The sequence below is a fragment of the Anolis sagrei genome, chromosome 3 (genome assembly GCF_037176765.1).
Source record: "Anolis sagrei isolate rAnoSag1 chromosome 3, rAnoSag1.mat, whole genome shotgun sequence".
Lineage (NCBI taxonomy): Eukaryota > Metazoa > Chordata > Lepidosauria > Squamata > Dactyloidae > Anolis > Anolis sagrei.
Genome location: NC_090023.1, coordinates 95,480,536 through 95,502,534, shown reverse-complemented (window position 1 = coordinate 95,502,534; position 21,999 = coordinate 95,480,536).

Genomic DNA, 21,999 nt, shown 5'->3' with positions numbered 1-21,999 from the left:
TAGAATGGATGCCACCACCATTTTTTTCTGGTCACAACAGACCATGCGGCTGATGACCATGGCTACGTTTGGTTTAATTCAGCTACACATGGAGCGGGGAGAGGCAGCTGCATACACGGGATTTCCCTGTGAGCCTGTCTTTTGTGCCAATCAGAACTGAAGAAAGCCATGACATGTCTTTTAGCCAAGCTGGGCTTCTATTTTTCTGTTGTAATCAGGCTTCTGGGAGACACAGATCATGCTCCAGTCCTCTGGTATCTTAATTCTCAGTGCAGCTCACAGCTCTGCATCGCTTACCTTGCTTTTTTACCTAGCAATAAATAAGTGTTTACTTTCTACACACTTAAGAAACTGCCACTGATAGTGCCCTTCACACGTGGCAAGCTTCAAATGTGAGGTAGAGGTATCGTGCTATATCTAAAGCCACCATAAAATGAAGAGGGAATTTACAATATATCTTTTTTTTAAAGAATGGCTTCAGGTGGTGTGACTCCCACTGAAGTAAGTGTTTAAAAAGGATGCCTTAACTCAACTTCATTGAAAGGGTGTTGAGGGCAAACGATCCCAGAAAGAGTGGTTTCTTAAGTCGGATGCCTTAATCCAGGTCTTATTGAAGGACGTAAGGAGAAGCGATCTCAGAAAAAATGGTTTCTTAAGACTGATGCCCTAAAAATGACAGAAAGGGGAGCTTTGGAATTTCCTCTATTGCCACCAGTGGGTTAGATCTTCCTGAAGTTAAAACTGATCTTTTGGCTACCGGATCACAAAATGGAATTTTGCCTGCCCAAATTTGGGAGGCTCTTGAAAAATGGATTGGGGGGGGGGGGTTGAAATTTGGTCACCGAAAACAACACAGTATTTACCCAAATTGCACACCCCTAGTATTAACTAACGTTTTGCTACATTTTAAATATAACTAATTTTAGCTTACAATTGCATATTCTTGCTTTTTAAAATGATTTAAACCACACTTTTTCTACTAAAACTGGAGTCAGTGGCTAACAACCAAATGAATAAAACGTATACTATATAAAATGTAAAACATATTAATAAAAACACAATATTAAAAGCAATTAACACATTTTTAAATGAACACATATTCAAATTAAAATATAGCAACCCAGCATAACTGCCAAAGGGCTATTAATTTTATAATCATACCAATTTTTTGCTCACCTATTTTTCCTGCACTGTAGAAGTGACACTTTACATTGCCTGTTTAAAAATGGCTCCCTTTTGCAGTTCTCATGCCAATTAATTCTTCTCCTTCAAGACCAAATTAACACCTCTGATAACGGTTTTAGTTGACTTATATTTCCAGAGGCATGAATCAGAAAAGAAGGCTAAACGACCTTAAGATTGAAACAGAAAACTAAAATAAAATGCAGTTTAAAGAACTTTGAGAGACAGGGAGTTAGAAGTACTTATTATAGTAAGTTGGAAGCTGAATTGTGGGAAACATTAACAAAAATATTTTAATCATTTTAATGTATTGTTGGATTATTATCTGAACAAGAGTGGACCTCAGGTTGAGTTACCCACTGCTCAGACCACACAATGCTTCTGATTCAATTTAAAAATGTAAAGATTAAAGCTACAGTAAGCTCTGATTATAATATGACCAACACATTATTGGAATACACAACCTCTGTGCATTCTTAAAGTTTTTCTTGCATCATTCATTTTTAGGCAGTGGTATTGCTGGTCAGAAGATATCTCTCAATGGTACTTCAGTTGCTGTTTACAAAGAAATGGCTGCAGCCATTCATTTTAAAATTAAAGACTTTCTGGCAGAATATCATTATCATTATCAATAACAGAACAATGTAAAATTCTGTTTTGTGTCTTCGCTAAGCAGAATAGTACTCTTGCCAAATTTCATGTTTAATATTCTAATAATACATCCAAAGGGCCACCTCTTACCCAATAAGAATGACCTGGACCATCAAAAAATACAGACAGAAAGGTTGGAACTCCTCCCCCCTCCACTCTGTGCAAGTATGTCTCCCACATGAATATAAGTTGAGTATCGCTTATCCAGAATTCTGAAATCCAAAATATTCCAGAATATAAATTGTCCACATAGGTGATTGAGATAGCACCACTTTTGATTTCTGGTGGTTCAATGTATGCAAATTGTGTTTCATGCACACAATGATTAAACTATTTTGAATGAAATTATCTCCAAGATTTGTGTATATGAAACAGAATTGAATTTCATGTTTAGACTAGGATTCCATCTCCAAGATATCTCATTATGTACATATATGCAACTACAGGTATTCCAAAATCTGAAAAAAAAATCTAAAATCCAAAACACTTTTAGTCTCAAGCATTTGAGATAAGAGATATGGAAACTTATTATATTGTTGTCCCTTTATTTTGCTTTTAAATATTTTATGGTTTTGTTAATGTAATATGTCATGTTGTAGCTGAAATTACCGGCATTTCTAAAGTATGATATCAAGACATTATTTTGTGTCCCTCAATTTGACTTTCTCTAACAAATACTGGAGGGAAATGGACAGACTCATTAAAACAGCAACAAGGGGAACTGCAAATCAGACTTTTCAATCACATTATATATATCTTATCTAAGCACTGCTTTATTTTCTTATGGAAGATGCTTAAACTTTAATAATCTTCCAGAGAGCCTTGAATTTTTAATTGTGTAACTGCCTTCCTTCAGTTTTCTGAATAGTTATAGTCTATTGCTTCTTAGCCGTACAGCAATGGCTTTCACATCCTCAAAATAGGAATCTGTGGGAAGGTTTCTGAAATGGATTCACTCTGGAGAGTCTATGCACGAGCATAGGGTTTATTTTGGGAGACTCTGAATTGTGTTGCTCAATAGGCTATTGCCTTTGTGTGCATGGTATTTTCTTCTGTCTCTGAATTCTGGATCAAAATCTCAGATTAAAGACACAGCAGCAAAATCTAAGACATTAAGCAGGTATGTGCCTAGACATTATGCAGGTATGTGCCTAGACTGCAGACTCACTTCTTTGTTCCATTGCCATATTCTCCTTACAAAGCTCATTTGGTAGATGGTGAGAAGATAGTTTTGCCCTCTTTTCACCCCAAAAGAACAATTTACGCACACATATACATATACTAGCAAAAAAAAAAAAGCGGGGGTGAGAAGTGCATCCTGGGCATCTGACTAACCACAGCTGCAGTACTCTTCCTGTGCACATAGGTGATGTGTAGGGCTGGGCGGTTTCGTTTCATTAATTCGTAATTCGTTAATAATTCGTTATTTTTTTCAATTACAAAACGATAACGAACCATTCTGGAGCAATTATTAAAAAAACGAATTTTCAAAAACGTTTTGTAAATGCTTCGTATTTCGATATTGTGTTCGTTTTGTTATTGTTTTGAGGTCGTTTCGTTATTATTTCCGCATGTCTGGGCCAGTTTTATGGTTTAATTAGTGAAAAAAAATTATAATATCACACCAACAGTCAACAGCAGAGGGAGAGGGAAGCTTCAGAAGGTTTTGGAGGTTTTTTAGCGTATTTCGTGGTCGCGTCCGCCATTAACGAATCGATTCGTTATTGTTTCGGAAATCGATTCGTTAATTTTTTTACCATTTACGAAATTTCGTAAATATCGAACTTTTTAAAAGGAAAATTTTGTAATTATTTTAAATATCGAAACAAAAAAACCTCCCAAATACAAATCGATTTTAGAAACAAATTTTTCCGTTGTTACCCAGGCCTAGTGATGTGAAATGGGGAATGATTTCCATCATGTGCTCAATTCTACTATGGTGACAACTGTACCTCACTGCCAGCTCCTGCAGGCTGTTGTAAAGGTGAGTATCTTGCCTGGGGAACAGAGGAGTTTTGATTGCTGTGGAGAGAAGCGAGAACAGATTATTTGTGAATTGCTATGATTCTATTTGGCTCCTATCCCAACAGGTATTGTTAAGACAAAAGTTAGGAGTCTCTTGGCATGAGCAGAAAGGCAAGATCACAAGGATTCTTAGCCTGAGGCCACAGACTGGGGTCATTGAAATCTTATTTTGCCTTTTGAATCCAGATGGGCGAGACAGTGAAGCAAGACAAGCTACACTGCATTGACCATAGGAAGCTTTTCCCAGAACAATGTATATACTTTCTGAATAAGAAAATGGAGTATCTATTGATTAGAATCCTATGAGGTCAGCTTTATCTAAGTATTGGGAGTTCATCAGGCTGACCTGAATTGTGTATTTGTTTATGATAATTGGTTTGCTGGTCTGGCAAATATGTTTTCAGAAAACATAACTGATATTGCCATTTCAATCATAAAGCTCAGGAGAAGGTATGGCAGTGAGATAGAACAAGCTAACAGAAGAGAAGTTGGCATGGGGAGACATTCCATGGCTGTTTGTATCTCCAACTATTTAGATTCCTCGCTACTCTATCAGGCCACAAAATACTTCTGATTAACACCACAACAGTGACTAGGAAAAGCTATGTGATCCAGGACACAGCATGCTGAAACCTGGTTAACTGAAGGGGAGGTTGGTGTCAACTTAACTCAATTTTGCCTACCACATTTGTGTAGGCAGCAGGCAAGATCTGATAGGAGGATAGGAGAAATTGCATTAACCTGTCATTAACCAGATGGTGAAGCTGGGAGACGCCTGCTCAGACCACTGGCCTTTGACCTGTGGGGCCCCGCAAGGCTCTATTCTGTCTCCCATGCTTTTTAACATCTACATGAAACCACTGGGAGAGGTCATCCGGAGTTTTGGAGTTAGGTGCCATCTCTACGCAGATGACACACAACTCTACTACTCATTTCCACCCAATTCCAAGGAGGCCCCTCGAGTGCTGGATGATGCCTGGCCGCTGTGGATATCTGGATGAGGAAGAACAAGCTGAAGATCAATCCCGACAAGACAGAGGTCCTCCTGGTCAATCATAAACCGGATCGAGGTATAGGGTGGCAACCTGTGCTGGATGGGATTACACTCCCCCTGAAGTCACAGGTCCGCAGTTTGGGTGTCCTCCTGGATTCATCACTTACGCTTGAGGCTCAGGCGTCGGCGGTGTCCGGGAGGGCTTTTGCACAGCTAAGACTTGTGCGCCAGCTGCGACTGTACCTCGCAAAGGTTGATTTGGCCGGGGTGGTCCATGCCTTGGTCACCTCTCGATTGGATTACTGTAATGCGCTCTACGTGGGGCTGCCCTTGAAAACGGCTCGGAAATTCCAACTGGTTCAACGGGCGGCGGCCAGGATGTTAACTGGCGCTCCTTACAGAGAGAGGTCAACCCTTCTGTTTAAGGAGCTCCACTGGCTGCCATTTACCTACCGAGCCCAATTCAATGTGCAGGTGCTTACCTACAAAGCCCTAAATGGTTTGGGACCTGCCTATTTGCGTGACCGCATCTCCGTCTATAAACCCACACGCTCACTTCGTTCATCCGGAGAAGCCCTACTCGCGATCCCACCTGCGTCGCAGGCGCGTCTGGTGGGGACGAGAGACAGGGCCTTCTCTGAGGTTGCCCCCCGACTTTGGAACACCCTCCCCAAAGACATTAGACTAGCACCCACATTGGCAGTCTTTAAGAAGAACCTGAAGACTTGGTTATTCCGATGTGCCTTCCCAGAACAGGATAATCTCCAGCACTCTGTCCCAGAAGAACTTTATTAGTGTTTAATACTCTCTGCACATTGCACTTGCCCAGAATTCCAACATACCACCTCACACACCCAGCACTTTTTAATCTGTACCCATCATTGGCCCGGCCCTGATTTTATTGTGTAATAGTGTAATGTTTTGTTGTGTTATTCCTTATGTTTTAATTTGCTGCATTGTTATTGTCTGTTGTTATTGTGTTGAGGTTGTACTGGTTGTACTGGTCCATTTAGTTTTCTAAATAGGAAGGACAAGAGACCTCTTCCAGAAAATTAGAAACATTGGAGGTAAATTTCAGGCAAAAATTGGTATGATAAGAAACAAAGATGGCAGGGACCTAACAGAAGCTGAAGAGATCAAGAGAAGGTGGCAAGACTATACGGAAGATCTGTATAGGAAGGATAATAATATTGAGGATAGTTTTGACGGTGTGGTGAATGAATTAGAACCAGACATCCTGAGGAGTGAGGTTGAATGGGCCTTAAGAAGCATTGCTAACAACAAGGCAGCAGGAGACGACGGAATCCCAGCTGAACTGTTTAAAATCTTAAAAGATGATGCTGTCAAGGTGATGCATGCCATTTGCCAGCAAATATGGAAAACACAAGAATGGCCATCAGACTGGAAAAAATCAACTTATATCCCCATACCAAAAAAGGGAAATGCGAAAGACTGCTCAAACTTCCGTACAGTGGCCCTTATTTCTCATGCCAGTAAGGTAATGCTCAAGATCCTGCAAGGAAGACTCCAGCAATACATGGAGCGAGAGTTGCCAGATGTTCAAGCTGGGTTTAGAAAAGGCAGAGGAACGAGAGACCAAATTGCCAATATCCGCTGGATAATGGAGAAAGGCAGGGAGTTTCAGAAAAACATCTACTTCTGCTTCATTGACTATTCTAAAGCCTTTGACTGTGTGGATCATAATAAATTGTGGCAAGTTCTTGGTGGGATGGGCATCCCAAGCCACCTTGTCTCTCTCCTGAGGAATCTGTACAAGGACCAAGTAGCAACAGTAAGAACTGACCACGGAACAACAGACTGGTTCAAGATTGGGAAAGGCGTACGGCAAGGCTGCATCCTCTCACCCAACCTTTTTAACTTGTATGCAGAACACATCATGCGATGTGCGGGGCTGGATGAATGCAAAGCTGGGGTGAAAATTGCTGGAAGAAACATTAACAACCTCAGATATGCAGATGACACCACTCTGATGGCCGAAAGCGAGGAGGAGCTGAGGAGCCTTCTAATCAAGGTGAAAGAAGAAAGCGCAAAAGCTGGGTTGCAGCTAAACGTCAAAAAAACCAAGATTATGGCAACAAGAATGATTGACAACTGGAAAATAGAGGGAGAAACCGTGGAGGCCGTGACAGACTTTGTATTTCTAGGTGCAAAGATTACTGCAGATGCAGACTGTGGCCAGGAAATCAGAAGATGCTTACTTCTTGGGAGGAGAGCAATGTCCAATCTCGATAAAATAGTAAAGAGTAGAGACATCAGACTGGCAACAAAGATCCGCCTAGTCAAAGCCATGGTATTCCCTGTAGTAACCTACGGATGTGAGAGCTGGACCTTAGGGAAGGCTGAGCGAAGGAAGATAGATGCTTTTGAACTGTGGTGTTGGAGGAAAGTTCTGAGAGTGCCTTGGACTGCGAGAAGATCCAACCAGTCCATCCTCCAGGAAATAAAGCCCGACTGCTCACTGGAGGGAAAGATACTAGAGACAAAGTTGAAGTACTTTGGTCACATCATGAGGAGACAGGAAAGCCTAGAGAAGACAATTATGCTGGGGAAAGTGGAAGGCAAAAGGAAGAGGGGCCGACCAAGGGCAAGATGGATGGATGGCATCCTTGAAGTGACTGGACTGACCTTGAGGGAGCTGGGGGTGGTGACGGCCGACAGGGAGCTCTGGCGTGGGCTGGTCCATGAGGTCACGAAGAGTCGGAGACGACTGAACGAATGAACAACAACATTGTGTTGAGGCCTTGGCCTTTGTAAGCCGCATTGAGTCCTTCGGGAGATGCTAGCGGGGTATAAATAAAGTTTAATAATAATATTAATAATAATAATAAGTCCATTCCTCTGTTGCTTTATTCCACTTGACATCTTCCAAGGTTTGAGTATAGACCTAGCAATAGAACAATGAGACAGGATGGAGATCTTGTTTGTACCAATTGTTTCACTGCCAGAGCTGATGGAAGTGAACTCAGAAGTGGTGTGACTCTCTCCTAAATTTATGTACATGAGAATTTTAACATCCGTACTTTTGCATCATCATCAGGGAAAACTCAGGATTAAATGGCTTCCGGAGCGTCCCCTCTTAAGTAGCCGAGCTAAACCATCTCCTTGGTTCAATGAGGAGCTGGCAGCAATGAAGTGAACAAAGAGGTGGCTAGAGAGTGTGTGGCAGAAAAAGCCTAGCGAGTCAAACTGAACATGCTTATGCCTTTATTCAAGGGCATATGGCACAGCAATAGAGGCCGCATAAAATTCCTTCTATTCGGTTAATATTGCATCCGCAAGGAACTGTCCGGCGGAGTTGTTTCGAGTAGTCAGAGGGCTGTTGAAGCCCACCTTTCAGGATGGGTCCCCTGACGACTCGGCAGCCCACTGCGAAGCCTTTGCTCAGTACTTTGCGGACAAAGTCACTTTGATCCATTCAAGCTTTGACACCATGTTAACGGCAGTCTCTGAGGATGTAACACGAGCACCTGCTTGTCCAGTTATGATGGATTTGTTTCAATCTGTTCAACTCGAGGATGTCGACAGGATTCTTGGGGAGGGGAGGCCTACCACATGCATCCTAGACCCCTGCCCATCCTGGCTGATAAAGGAAGCCAGAGGGGGTTTGGCAGGGTGGGTAAAGATGGTGGTTAATGCCTCCCTTCGGGAAGGCAATATTCCAGACAGCTTAAAACAAGCTGTTATAAAACCGCTGTTGAAAAAGCCATCACTGGACCCCACTCAATTCATCAACTATCAGCCAGTTTCCAATCCTCCCTATTTGGGCAAAGTCCTGGAACGTGTGGTGGCCTCGCAACTCCAGGATTTCTTGGTAGACACAGATTATCTGGATCCGGCGCAGTCTAGCTTTAGGCCGGGACATGGTACTGAGACAGCCTTGGTCTCCTTAGTGGGTGATCTTTGCCGGGAACTGGACAGGGGGAGTGTGTCCCTGTTGGTTCTGCTGGACCTCTCATCGGCCTTCGATACTGTTGACCACGGTATCCTTCTGGGATGCCTCACAGGAATGGGCCTTGGGGGTACTGCTTTGCAGTGGCTCCAGTCCTTCCTCGAGGGTTGTTCCCAGAAGGTGTTGCTAGGGGACTCCTGCTCGACCCCACGGCCATTGTACTGTGGAGTCCTGCAGGGTTCAGTACTGTCCCCTATGTTGTTTAACATATACATGAAGCCGTTGGGAGAGATCATCCGGAGTTTCGGGGTTCGGTGTCATCTGTACGCCGATGATATCCAACTCTGTTACTCCTTCCCACCTGCTACTAAGGAGGCTGTTCAAGTCCTGAACTGGCTCTTGGCCGCTGTAACGGACTGGATGAGGGCCAACAGATTGAAACTAAATCCAGACAAGGCAGAGGTACTCCTGGTCAGTCGAAAGGCCGAACAGGGCATAGGGTTACAGCCTGTGCTCGATGGGGTTACACTCCCCCTGAAGGTGCAGGTTCGCAGTTTGGGAGTGATCCTGGACTCATCGCTGAGCCTGGAACCCCAGGTCTCGGCGGTGGTCAGGGGAGCTTTTGCACAATTAAAACTTGTGCGCCAGCTGCGCCCGTACCTTAGGAAATCTGACTTGGCCACGGTGATCCATGCTCTGGTGTAGAGAAATGTTTATTATAAAGTGTTTATTATAATGTGTTTGAATCTGTATTTGTGTTTTACATTTGTTGCCATGGCCTAGCTGTGAGGGATAGGTTGCCATGGAGACAAGGCAGAGGAGGTGGGCGGAGCTTAAGGAGAAAAAGGTTGGAAAGTGGCAGTTAAGCTTTAGTCAGGAGGAAGAGACCCTGAGAAGAGGGCAGAGTCAGTTAGGGCTCTGTGGTGTGAAGCAGTATAGATTCAGTTAGTTCTTAGTATTTGTGAATATTACTTCAGCAGGGAGCTGAAGGTGAAACCTTGTTAGATTGCTTGAGTGAAAAGAATCTAACAGAGGGGGTTTTAGGATCGCCAGTAGTGGAAGACTGGAGATCAGTGGTTTGATCCGGTATAGGACAAACAGTGTGAATATTCACAATAGGGAACACTGAAATAATAAAGCACTTCACTGAAGAAGGAGTTTATAAGATTGTAACATCAAAAGCCTTGAATGTATCTCAACTAAGCCATATTGTAACCATCAGCATATGCCAAGCTCAACATCTCAGTATTGCAACAATTACGCTTTGTTAACAATAAACTTGTTCTCTTTGTATTTTAAACCTGCCTCCTCCATTGATTTTATGTTCGGTGCATTCCACTCTACCAAAGTTACCTCACAACGCAAATAGGGATAAACAGAGACTTTAAGACCAACGTCTCTAAACGTATTGGTGGCAGTTTAATTCAATAGCGATCTAGGAACTTTCTTACATTTTTGGTAGTCCCATTTGGTGGGATTAACACCACGTCTTTACAATTTATTGGTGGCATTGATACGTCTTTACATTTTTGGTGCCATTCGGTGGGATAAAGACTTCTTTACATCTGGTTACATCCCGTATAGACTATGGCAACGCTCTCTACGTGGGGTTGCCTCTGAAGACTGCCCGGAAGCTGCAATTAGTCGAACGAGCGGCAGCCAGATTACTAACAGGAGCGGGGTACAGGGAGCATACTACTCCTCTGTTGCGCCAGCTCCACTGGCTGCCAATTAGCTTCCGAGCACAATTCAAAGTGCTGGTGTTGACCTATAAATCCCTAAACAACTCTGTCCCAGTTTACCTGTCCAAATGGATTCTCCCCTATGAACCATCAAGGTTGTTAAGATTTTCTGGAGGAGTCCTGCTCTCGATCCCACCACCCTCAATCGCGTCTGGTGGGGACGAGGGACAGGGCCTTCTCGGTGGTGGCCCCTCAGCTCTGGAACTCTCTCCCATTGGAGATTAGAACTGCCCCTTCCCTCCTGACCTTTAGAAAGTTGGTGAAAACCAGGCTCTGGAATCTGGCATTTGATGAGTGAGTCAATAACTCTTGACCACACGGACGGATGGGGATGAATAGTGATTTTATGCTGACAGCTTGGCCTTATATAATTATTTGATTGTATTTTAATGTGTTTTATATTAGTGTGTTATTGGATGTGATGTTTTAAACTATTGTGTATGAATTCCTCTGTTGTAAACCGGCCTGAGTCCCTCGTTGGAGGTGAGAAGACCGGTATATAAAAGTTCTAAATAAATAAATAAATAAATAATTCCAAGGCATCCATAGACTTCACTCAATTAATACCTACACACACAGAAAACCATAGCTTTGATCTGGCTTTTACTAGATAGGATGATGGTAATCTGGAGATAGGGAGCCCATCAGCTCAATCTTGCCATGTGCAGCTGTATAAAGTAGTTAAAAAGTGATTATATCCTAGACCTCAGAATGCTGGGGTGGCCGGGGGGGGGGGGGGTATAGTCCCTCAGAATAGTTCTATGACAAGTTTGCTAAATACTTTGCAGAGAAAATTGCTTCAATTCATTATCTCTTTGAATTCACATTGAAGGTAGAGTCTGGGGAGGCAAATACTTATGCAGTTTTGATGGACGAGTTTCAAATAGTTCAACATGATGATGTAAACAAGTTAATCAGAAAGGGAAAACCAGTCACTTGTCTACTAGACCCATCCCATCCTAGCTAATCAAAGGACTGGTCAGTTGGGTGGCAGAAATTGTAAATGCTCATTTGAAAGAATGCTATGTTCCAACCTCTCTAAAAGAAGTGATTGCAAGACCTTTGTGGGAGAAATGGAATTGAAATCCACAATCCTAGTCTATAATCTTCCCTTTCCAATCTGGGTCCAAGCCTGGTTACGAGACAGTAACTGTCTTGGTCACTTTGGTGGATGACATATATTGGCAGTTAGATGGGGATGTAAATCCCTATTGGTACTCCTCAGACTTTTAGTGGCATTTGATGCTATCAACCATGGTATCCTTCTGGACTGTCTGGGTGATATGGAACCTAGGGACATTGCTTTGCGGTGTTTCAGTCCTTTTTTAGATTAACATTAGCAAAGGGCAGTGCTGTGGGACTGTGGTTCACTTTTTGCTCTTTGACTTGGTACTGCTCCTGGAATGCCAGGATGATGCAGTGGCCAGGATCATCTTTGCATTGTTTTTTTTTTTTGGGGGGGGGGGGGGGGTGGCATAGATCTGGTTGCAGTTATTCATGCCTTAGTTATCTCTCTATTAGACTACTGCCATATGATCCAACCAGAATTTGAAATCTTCAGATAGGTCCTAGAAGGTATTGTTTCCACACCTCATAAGATTATCTTGGTGGGTAGTACATGTAGCATGTCTTTCTCTGCAATAGTCCCTTGAATGTGAAATACCCTAACCCTACCATAGGAAATTAGATTGGCCTCATCTTCTTTCAGCTTCTGGCAGGCAAACAAAACAGTGCTGTCCTGCATGATATTTGGTGTTTGAAATTGCTGTTTTAACTGTTTCAGAACTGAATTCCAGAATTGTGGCTCAAACAGTAAAGTCGTGATTTGATTTGATTTTTTAAAGTGACACAGAAATGGGGAGATGAAGGTTCAGAATGCAGTCAAATGTGTGATTGGGTTGTCAGCTTTTCATTGAAATGCATGGATGGCATCAGTCACCTAGTTAGCTAAAATATAGCTTCTGGCACCTAAGAAATGTGGGTTACATTTTCTTTTTAAAGCAACAACTTATAAAAAACAATTTAGTTTTGACTGATAGGCTGTGGCTTCAAGTTATAAAACATTTTCTCCTGAGAAACTCAAATGTCAGTCATGACATACAAAGGTAATGTTCTTTCTGATTCATTAATTCCATAATGCAAAATCTGGAATGGCTGGTAAATAAAGCTAATAAAAACACCTCTCCCTAAACATTCCTCATTCTTGCAAATTATTGCAACTCTTTTATTAACATGTGATACAGAAATTAAAGTGGGTAACATAAGTGAAATGTAAAACAAATGTTTTATTTTTTTTTCTCCTGCCATTTCAAGTACTCTGTCACATCTAGCTCATAATACATTCATGCATCTGGGATTTCTGAAACAGTGTAAAAATAATGTTGTACTGAATTTCCATTAGGATAAGAAGCCTGGTGTTTGTTTGTTTTTCTCCTGACCCTTCACAAATCCACCAGTATGGTTCTATAGTGCTGTCAGAAACTCCTTCATGAATACATGAATTCATTTATTAATAAATGGTGAAAGATATAGGAATTCAAATAAATCTTCATAGTTGTAGACAGAAAGAATGCACTTCATTTCAAGCTGAGTCACAGTAGAATGTAATGTTTTTGTTGCAACTGCAGCTATTGGCTGCTATCATGTGGATTTTGACTTGTGGTGACACTATGAATGAGACACCCTCCCCCCAAACTCACATCATAATTAAGATGCAGACTCAGGGCCCTGGTTCCCTTGATTGAGTCTTTCCATTTGTAATGCAATCTTTGTCTTTTCTTATTACTTTCTAGCTTCATAAGCATAATTATCTTTTCTAGTGAGTCATGTTTTTTCATGATATGGTTTGTTTTAATACACATTTTTTTGTCTTTTTTAGAAGTCTGTCATTATTATAGAGCTCTTCTCCATCAACACATTTCAAATGGGTTGATTTTCTTCCTGTAAGTTCCTACAGCAGAGTCAGAATTCAAAATGACCTTAACAGATTAGAGAGCTGAACCAAAACTAACAGAATGAATTTCAACAAGAAAAATGTAAGATGTCCTAGTAGGAAGGGACTGGAGGAAATAATCAAGACAATGGGTGAATACCTGACTATATGCTACAGAATGGAACAGCTTAATTTCTTTATAATTTGTATGTTCATTGCATAAATTATCATGTCTGAGGTCCTCCAATGAGATATGTATGTGTTTCTTGAAGCTACATCTACATAGTTAAACTTCCCAATGCTACCATCACTCTTAAACTACTTGGTGAGCCATACAGAAACCCTTTCCTTCAACATGGTCATTTCTCGGTTGTTAGAAAGTGGGGCTATCAATGATGACACATACAGATATCTTCCTTTAGCAGGGCATTATGTGACAGGCAGGGTTTCTGGGCCTTTCATTCAATATGAAAAGAATTCTACAGCAGCTCAAAAAGTGAGTTTTGATTGAATAGAGTAGAGTTATGCCATGGCAAATCACTATCAGAAGCACAGTCAGATTTAGCACGAAGAGAATATAAGTACAGTAAGTTTTTTAAATGGGTGAAAGGGATCCTCTAAAACAATTTTCTAATACAATACTGGTACTGAGGCTTTGATTCCAAGCCAAGAAAAAGTTCTCCCTAAATAAAGATTACTAATCAATATCAATAAATCTGATAAGATTATGAAGATGCTAGGCAAAAGAAAGTCAGGCCAGTATAGACTCAAGTGAACATTTTGAGATGAGAGATAAGTTCTTTATTTCTTTGTGGAGCCCTCTGTTCAAAATGAAAGACACACTCCTCTCTTTAATAAATGAGCTAGGAATCAATTAAGGATCTAAAAGACTCACAAACAATTTAACAAAGTTTCAGATCGTTTAATTGCTTGTGCTGCTTCTTTGTAATCACTTTGTAGAATAGTTTCTCTTCTTTCAAGTGTCTGAGCCTTCTATAAACTCTCCTGGGAAATCTAAAGCCAAATTAATGTTTCAATTATATATACAAACATCTGTGTCAGTAATATTTAAATTACGTGGCAATGAAAAGATGATTTATTGTTCATGGCTGCTTTCTTTGTGGAAGCTAACTGTCAATATTAAAAAGTATTACTTCAGGTATCTTTTCTTAAACATGACCTATAACAACACTATTTTTCCATAAAAACATCCATATTCATAAGATAATATGGATGGTATAAAAATTTATTTATTCCACATATTATTCCACATATTGTTCTTAGCAAGCAAGTTGGTTTATTGCTGCTCTTTCATACCCTTTCTACCACATATTCATTGTATTACTGATGAGAGAGAAGACATTGCTGGGACACACTGACTTTACCTGTTTCTTTGTATGCAGCCAAAGCTATAAAGTCGAACACTTTTTGCCATGGTTTTTCGGTTACTGTAGAATCTGTCATATGGAAGTGAACCAAATGTATGAGTAGAAGTTGGCATCAGGGTAGTTACTCAGTTGCCCACCTATAGATTTTTATCCAGCATTTTTCTGAACCATATTTCTCATAGTATCTTGTTACTTTCTCCTCATGTTTTGAAGATCAAAATTTAATTTAAATCTTTGTAGAGAGGACAAACAACTATGCTTTATACTTGTAATATCATGCCATGTACATGTAAGCCTAACAAAATATTATCCCCAAAGTACACCCATGTTGAAAAGAATGGACCTCTTGTTTTCTGTTATATCTGGTCAAATGTGTTCATTAAAAATGAGGAAATTTAAGGAATTGCTCAAAAGCAAATATTAATTTAAAAAGTCAGTTTAAAACTGATATTGAAACACTCTTGAAAAAAAAGTTAGGTAGTAGCTGGAAATTAACTTTTGAATATATATAATTTCATATGAAAATAAATTAGACTCATTTTTCCTTTGGAAATAGTAATTTATGTCCCCTAAGATTTTTATACCTCCTTCATATTTGCAGGGCAGTCGATGTGTTTTGGAGAAAAAAATGTGCAAAAAACCCCTCAATTTATATATTTCAAAAATGTACCTAGCTAAAAATATGTACATTTTGGGGAGAAAAGGCACAGAAAAATGCACATTTAAAAAACAACAGTGAAGTGCAAGCCACTCTCCCAAACAGTATAGAAATGGAGTAGAATGAGAATGCCACCGAGATACTCAGAATATTAATAGATGTTCACATCCATATATCTAAACCAAGGACATATCTGTTTTCTACTTTTTCTGGTAACAACTGGGATTGTAGTTTATAGTCATGTGCCTCCTCAAAAAGGGCAAAACTAAATATGACAGGTGTATGTGCTTTAGATTTTAGGGGAAAAGGCAGATACATTTTTTTTTTTGTTCAGAAAAATGCCATGGCATTGAGCAGCCATGCAAAATTCCATCACAGTAAGAAGTAGGGGTATACAGTTTGGCTAAACCTTGTGCCATTTTTGGTGGCCAGATTTTGGTCCCCCCCCCCCCCAAAAAAAAGCCTTTTTTTCAGGAGCCTTCCAAATTTGGGCAGCAAAATTCCATTTTTTGATCCGGCAGCCAAAAGATCCATTTTTGCTCTGGGAAGATCCAGCCTATTGAAGGCAATGGGAGAACTTCAAAGGCCCCCCTTTCTTTCATTTTTAGAGCATCAGTCTTAAGAAACCATCTTATGTACTTGAACTGTACTGACAATATATGATTCATGGCACCTCAACTACTTGAGCAGAATTTTTTTATTTTACTTAGTATGTTTCACTTTGGCAGATTTGTCCCCTCTTTCTCCCTGCTCCAAGGGTAGTTGTTTCCATGTTTTGCCTAGATTTCAGCAACTTCCTGAACACAAATCCACCTCTTGGAGCAAGAGTAGAAGAACAAGGCATCTCCACCTTCTGCCACTTCATGTGGTTCACCACAGTAACTGAGCAAGGCTCCCAGGCCCATGGAAGGAGCATGACTACTGTGGTCTTGGCTCCGGCCAAGCGTGCTGGCTCTCCTTGGCTTATAACTTCCCTGTAGCTATCACTGCCACCTCTGCTCCTCAAAGGATTCTCTGGCCACTACACAGATGGCTCCTGGACCAAGAAAGCATGGTTTCACCAGAAACCATATGTTGTGCAGGACTGGTATTACATATGGAATTTTATTTTCCTGATCTAACTTTGTAGAGAGATCATAATGGAGTTTTTATTTATTTCAATTAAGCTTCAATGAAATGCTCTTATCTGGCGAACTTGATAAATCAGTGATATTTGCATTAAGTCAACATGAGTAGAACCTTCATTCAAGTTAGGCCATGAAGGAATAGAATTAAGTGCACACAAGGATGCTGTAGTTGTGGCCAACATGTCGGGTATATCCCCCTCAATATTGAAGCTGCAATCAATGCTTAAAGAAAACCCAAATATTTTTTGTGCCCATTTTATTTAACCTTGATTAGTAGTTTGAATGGTAACACAAAACCATGAATTTAACTATTTCTTTATAGTAATTTAACCATGTTGGTGAGCAGGAGTGACAGATCCCTTTTTTGTCCACTTGCTTTGTTTGCTGTAGAATTAGGGTAGGATTCACTCATGATCATTATGAAAATTCAGCATCTTGGCTGAAGAAGAGAGGATTTATCTGTCTGTTTGATATATGGCCTTTTTTTTATTATTATTATCCTTATTTCCACTCTACATGAAAGAAGGATTTGCCCTTCCTCCACTGTATGAAAGATGCAGACTACATCTTCTTAACCAGCTAATAAATTATTTTGCAGACTAGGAACTTTATTGGGCTTATTTACAAGGCTGTGATAACCTATAGATCAGAAGGACACCCTTTGCTATAGAGCCATGGAAAGCATTGCAGAGAAGCACCAATTGGAAATTCTTGGTCTAAAGCAGTGATTAAGAATATTGCCAATACTTTCTTTCAGCATGTGATAATGGGATCACTACAAATGACTAACTTCTGCAGATACCAAACCAGAGTCTTATCAGCCTTTTTTTTCAACTTCAGACTATTGCCTTTTCATCATTATATAATTTTGTTTTCCTAGTTTTAATAAACAGTTAAAGAAAATCTTTTTTATTTCATTTAATTTTTAGCACTTAAAATACATTTTCTTTAAATTTCACTGTGATTGCATATTACAAGGGCTTTTTATTATAATTTTTATTGACAAAACATAAGAAATAGGGAGGGGTAAAGGAATAGCTATAGAGTAGGGACTTTTTTAAAAAACATATTATCGACTTCTTCCATCATTGTCTAATACAAAAAAGGTTACTATAATGTTAAAAAATAACCAAAATTATTATTTATCTAGTCTTTAAAAAGAATAGGAAAGCAGATCTAGCAGATGTAGAAACATAGAAGATAGCAAAGTTAAGATACAGAAAGCTCTATCTAACACTTTCTACCTAACAGTGCTGCCTCCTTCACAATTAAAATATCTATCTTTTTGTCTTGCATCTTCTTACTTCAGGTAGATTAAGTTTTCAGGATCCTTGGATATCACTGGGGACCCTGCTATTCTTTTCATTAACTCCCCCTTTTTTGTTAATCTTACATTTCTGTAATAGTGATTATTCTGTAATAGTGATTATTATTTTTTAATTTTCTTCTCTTCTTCATGCTTTCTGGGGTGGGTGTCTAGATGCTCTTGTGGGACTGGCCCACAAGAACATCTGGAAGCCCTACCCCTCTCCCTCAAAGCCACCAACCCCCTTTGAAATGTAAGGAAAACTTACCCGGCCTCCAGTAGACTGCAGCCAGAGCAATCCCCCCCCCCCCCGGGCGCTCTCCTGGTGTGTCATTTCTATGTGTCGGGAGAGCTCTGGCTGCAGTCTACTGGAGGCCAGGTAAGCTTTCCTTACTTTTCAAAGGAGTTTGGGGGCTGTGAGGGAGGGGGTGGGTATTCCCAGAATTTTCCAGACTAATTTAGTCTGGGAAACTGTGGGAATGGTGTCTAGGCTGCAGTCCAGAAACCAGAAATAGTGGGTTTATCCTGCACCTTCCAAGAAAGCACAGAATAAATCCACTATCGAATTATTTCACTAGAAACCAGGATTTTCCTGGTTTGTAGAGAATTAATTTGAGATTCTCCAGGATGTCATCTGGACAGCCCTTCTTTATTGCGGGAGTTACTGCAATAAAGGGGCTGTCTGGATGTGCCCTTTCTGAATTTCTCATAACAATCCTGGGCGTTTATGACTGATGTTAACCAATGCCTGTGATCAAGCTTCAAAACTGAATAATTCATGAGGGCTATTTGCCATTCAGACTTTATTTTGTGAAAAGTCTATATGTGAGGTTTTTGTTTTTTGGTTGAGTGGAGTTATATAAACAGGGATTTTCTCTGGAATTCACTTTCTGCACAGGAGGTAGCATTATATCATGGGGGCGGGGGGCAAAAACCTAAAACAAGAAAGGAAGTTTGTTGTTCACTAAATAATTCCTGAACTTTGTAGATTCTTATCAACTCAGGAATTTTCTCATCATTATATATAGTCCAGGAAAGCTTAATACATTGTACTAATGGGACAGACATGCCACTATATCAAAAGAACGCTCCACCATCTTCTAGTGCAGTCCAACCTATTTTATGGGAATAGGTTGAGGGAAGAAGTATTATAGACCTGTATGCACACTGATATATATGTTAGACCACAGACTTTTTTGTATCATAGGTTTTAATTTTCTCCAACCTGTAATCCTACTGCCCATGCTGGCTGGAGTATTTTGCAAGTTATAGTCCAAAAATAAACTTTTATTCCAGATCCCAATATACGATAACTCATCTGATTGACAAGAAGAAATATATAAAATATGTATGTGCAAGTGCAAACAAATAATAATTTTGCAGGCCAGTTTCCTTTAGGTTTTTCAAATATTTTCCCACTGCTCTTATTCCTTATAGGTATAACATACTAATAAGTCAGAAGTTTTGTGTACTCTCAGCAAATAAATTAAGAAAAATGGATTGTGTCTTTTGGGTTGATTGCTTATTGTAGGTTATTGCTGTTAGATAATGTCTATTCTTAGCCCTATAATTCTCCAGAAAAAGGAGGAGGAGGAGGAGGATGCCATGGGGTAAAGACCTCAATCCACAACTTTTTCTTCCTTCCTGATCCTAAAGGCAACACTGCAGAATTATTTCCCAAAAATTCTCCACCCCTTTCTGAGTTTCAAAATTTGCTTCAAGACACAGTAACAAATGACCAGGACAAATGCCATAGTTGCCAAATGAGGAATGAAGCAGAAGGGCAAGAGATGCTATGTTAGTAGTGAGCTCTACTCAGTAAAATCATTGGAAAACTTCTTCTCAATCTAAAGCTGGTTTACACATCCTGCGGCCCTCCAGGTATTTTGGACTTAAGCTCCCAGGATTCCTAACCATTGAACAAACTGGCTAGGGCTATAGGGAGTTGGAATCCTAAACATCTGGAGGGCCATAGGTTGTACATGCCTGCTCTAGAAAGAAGAAAGTCTCTTCTTCAATTTTTGCAGTACAGATATCCCTCCCTTGCTTATCTCTAAACACACTGTTATATTTTGTGCTGTAAACCTATACTCAGTTACTTGGGAGTAAACTGAAGTCATTTGGAATTATTTCTGATTAAGTATTCATTATATCCCAATATTTCACTAATATGTTTAAAGTCATTCAACACGTCTTAAGCAATATGGTCTATATCCAATTTACCATAGCTGGAAAGAAAAATCTCCATTTGTGTGCATGTATATTGTGATTTTAACCAACCCATGGGCAAAGCAAAGGGCCTTGACATTTTGTGGTTTAAAACAAAGAAGCATAGAGAAGAAAAATACTTTCAGAAATTAATAATAATAATAATAATAATAATAATAATAATAACTCATCTATTGTTGCAGCTCGAGGCAGTGTACAACATGGTTAAAACAGCAAGGTAAAGCAAATCACTTTTTAAATGCATATAACATATAGGCACAGGTAAAATGCAGCTAAAAATTGTGGATAAAATGCAGATTAGAATTCACAAGTTAAAATTAATTAGGTAGGCCTACTAGAAGAGATAGGTTTTAAGTTGTATCTTAAATCCTGACAGCTGATTTAGCTGTTGGGGCTCTTCTGACAGGTCATTCCACAGTCGCAGAGCAGCCAATGAAAAGGTCCTCTGTGTTACAGTTGCCTGATGGGGTCTGGTTGGATGGAGTTGACATCCCCAGAGTATTGCACAGATTGTATGACAGAAGGCAATCCTTTAGGTAATCGGGACCTAAGCCATGTAAGGTTTGGGTTGTTGTAGGTTTTTAGGGTTGTATGGCCATGTTCTAGACGCATTCTCTCCTGATGTTTCGCTTGCATCTATGGCAAGCATCCTCAGAGGTTGTGAGGTTTGTTGGAAACTGGAAAATTGGGTTTATATGTCTGTGGAAGGTCAGGGTGGGAGAAAGAACTCTTGTCTGTTTGAGATTGGTGTGAATGTTTCAATTGGCCACCTTGATTAGCATTTGATGGCTTGACAATTTTTAGGTGTGGCTTGTTACTGCCTGGGAAATTTCCTTGTTGAGAGGTGGCCAGTAGGCCTGGGCGGTTTCGTTTCGTTAATTCGTAATTCATTAATAATTCGTTAATTTTTCCAATTACAAAACAATAACGAACCATTCTGGAGCAATCATTAAAAAAACGAATTTTTAAACACGTTTTGTAAATGCTTCGTATTTCGTTATTGTATTCGTTTCGTTATTGTTCAGAGGTTGTTTCGTTATTATTTCCGCATGTCTGGGCCAGTTTTATGGTTTAATTAGTGAAAAAAAATTATAATATCACACCAACAGTCAAGAACAGAGGGAGAGGGAAGCTTCAGAAGTTTTTGGAGGTTTTTTAGCATATTTCGCGGTCGCGTCCGCCATTAACGAATCGATTCGTTATTGTTTCGGAAATCGATTCGTTATTTTTTTACCATTTACAAAATTTCGTAAATATCGAACTTTTTAAAAGGAAAATTTTGTAATTATTTTAAATATCGAAACAAAAAAACCCCCAAATACAAATCGATTTTAGAAACAAATTTTTGCGTTGTTACCCAGGCCTAGTGGCCAGGTGTTCCTGATTGTTTCCTGGCTGGAGTTCCCCTGTGTTTGAGTTTTGTTTTATATTTACTGTTATAATTTTAGGATTGGTAGCCAGATTTTGTTCATTTTCATGGTTTCTTCCTTTCTGTTGAAATTGTCTACATGCTTGTGGATTTCAATGGCTTCTCTGTGTAGCCTAACATGGTAGTTGTTAGAGTGGTCCAGCATTTCTGTATTCTTAAATAACATGCTGTGTCCAGGTTGGTTCATAAGGTTCTCTGCTATGGCTGATTTCTCTGGCTGAAGTAGTGTGCAGTGCCTTTCATGTTCCTTGTTTCGTGTTTGGGCAATGCTGCATTTGGTGGTCCCTATGTAGACTTGTCCACAGCTGCACAGTATCCGGTAGACTCCTGCAGAGGTGAGAGGGCCCCGCTTGTCCTTAGCTGAACATAGCATTTGTTGGATTTTTTTAGTGGGTCTGTAGATTGTTTGTGGTTAGTGATTCCCTT